This window comes from Carlito syrichta, unplaced genomic scaffold, assembly GCF_000164805.1.
Source record: "Carlito syrichta isolate Samal-C Ts95f unplaced genomic scaffold, Tarsius_syrichta-2.0.1 Scaffold303583, whole genome shotgun sequence".
Lineage (NCBI taxonomy): Eukaryota > Metazoa > Chordata > Mammalia > Primates > Tarsiidae > Carlito > Carlito syrichta.
In genome coordinates, this window is record NW_007247679.1 from 1 (window position 1) to 2133 (window position 2133).

Here is a 2133-nt window from a genome sequence, read left to right on the forward strand (position 1 = left end):
AAAATTCGGAAGACACTCGAGCAAAACGGTGGATGCCGCTCAGGCTGATCTGAGACTCTTTGGGCTGTAAAACCATCAAGAAGCCATCTACTGGGGGGATGGAGGTGCAGGTGGTCCCGTTAAAGCACTTGATCGAGCTGGTGATTTTGAGTCTTCGGACGCTGGGCGTGGGGACATGCCAGGAGTTCAGGTAGGAGACGTGTTGCATGGCCTTATCCAGTTCCCCGAGATCGTCTTCCTCCAAGGTCGCCCCGACTGGCTGGGGCTTGACTGGATCTGCACGCCTCTGCCACTGTCTTTAGGCACTCGTAGGTCTAGCCTGTCTTTGCAGGTAGACGGACAGTCTGTCACTTTCTCATCTGCAAGTTTTCCAGAAAGGAGCGTTAGGCCAGCCAGATCGCCTCAGATACACTGGATCAGGCGCAGGACACAACCTTGCCAGCAAGCCCCGACCAAGAGCTGGGTCTCTATCTCCGCCGGGTGGGGCGGGTGGTCCTCGGTCACCGAGAAGGGTTCCTGGGCGGCGCCGTCCACGCCGAGGACTCCGTGAGGCCATTCTTCGCCACAGACCCGATTCAGCTTCCAGTGGAATTGCGCGGTCTTGTACTTGGTCTCCTCAGAAGGGTCCTGATGGAGGAGGAACATGAACCGGCACCCCAGAGACGTAGCGGGAATAATGGTACCGATTCATCTCCGTTTTGTCTGAACTGCAAAGAATCGTCTCTTTCGTCCCGCCGAAAGCCCTTGCCTCATCCACACGGAAATCAAGGACCACCGAGACAATGCCGTCTGGGATCTTCACGGCCCGAGTGCCATCGACCTCCAGGACCCGGCTGCTGTCGTGACCGTGGTGGGTGCGGAGGCCGAGGGTCCGGTTCAGGGCGCGGCTGGGAACACCGGGCAGCTCAGCGGTGCCAGCGGCTGCAGCACAGAGCCGGTGAAGGGACTTCTCGAGCAGGTGTCGTGGTCGCAGCCTTTCCTTATGTGGCTGGGCTCCAGCTCCGCCGTGGCCTGCACGGAGGCGACGGGCTCGTCACACGTCTCCAGGTGGATATTCGGGAAGACAGCCAACGCGCCGGTGCCAGGCTCATACTCAGTCCTGTTGTTCCACCCTTGCCAGCCGGGGGTGCAGGGGGGCATCATGCTGATCTCCACCAGCACGTCCTCCGCGGCTCTTCTCTTCCCACAGTCGTAGGCGGTGACGGTCAGTTGATACTGATGTTCTTTCCCATACTTTAGTTTCTCTGGGTTGTTTATGTAACCGTCCTTGCCCACCATCAATGACACGTCGGGGGCTGATGATTTCGTAGCTGCAAATCTGGCTGCAAGGAGGGGAGTAGTCTGCGCCCACGGCCTCCACCTTCAGGATGCTGTCGTCCTGCCTCCCCTCGACCACGGCTGCCTTGGAGGACTTCTTGAGCACAGGCACGTATTCGTTCACATCATTCACCTGAATGAGGACGGTGGCTTTATGAGACTTTTTCACCGTAGTGCCCTCGGGTCCCTTCTCGCGGTCCTAGGCCTGGATGGTAAACGAGTAAGTCTTCCAACTACTCACAGTTCAGTTTCTCCTTCCAGCGAATAACTCCCTCGCCAGTGGATGTATCCACTACTACTGCATCAAAGGGGACATTCTGCCCGTGAAATTTATTATTATTATTATTTTTTGAGTTGGAGTCTCACTCTGTCGCCCAGACTGGAGTGCCGTGGCCGCTCCCGGCCACCGCAGCCTCGACCTGCTGGGCTCCAACGATCCTTCCGCCTCAGTCTTCCGAGTAGCTGGAATTACAGGTATGCACTACTACGCCTGGCTGATTTTTTGATTTATTGTAGAGATGAGGTCTCGCTGCCCAGGCGGGTCTCGAACGCGCGGGCTCAGGCAATCCACTCACCTCAGCCTCCCAAAGGCGCGGGATTACAGGCTGAGCCACCGAGCCCGGCTGCCCGTGAATTTTAAATCCACAAATCTCACCTGCGAACCAGAAGGGTGCGTCTTCATCCCGCGTGATCAGGGACGAGTGGAGCAGCACGGCGTTGTCATTCTCCGTGACTATGCCATGATAGGTCGGCTCCAGCCATGGCTTGTGCTTGTGAACTAGTGGGGCCCCAGAATCCCCTCGCCCGCCGCCCCCC

At 57.9% G+C, this 2133-nt stretch overlaps 1 pseudogene across 1 annotated transcript in view; it reads right to left on the reverse strand.

The window, feature by feature from the left end:
* Window positions 1-4: 4 nt before the first annotated feature.
* The window catches only part of LOC103261062, a 30428-nt pseudogene continuing 28299 nt past the window's right edge, over window positions 5-2133 (reverse strand). Inside the window, exons 3-4 of the transcript XR_002481998.1 lie at window positions 1932-2095; window positions 5-1634 (exon numbers count right to left, since the gene is read on the reverse strand). The product of XR_002481998.1 is annotated as a calsyntenin-1-like (transcript). The remainder of the gene's footprint in view (window positions 1635-1931; window positions 2096-2133) is intronic.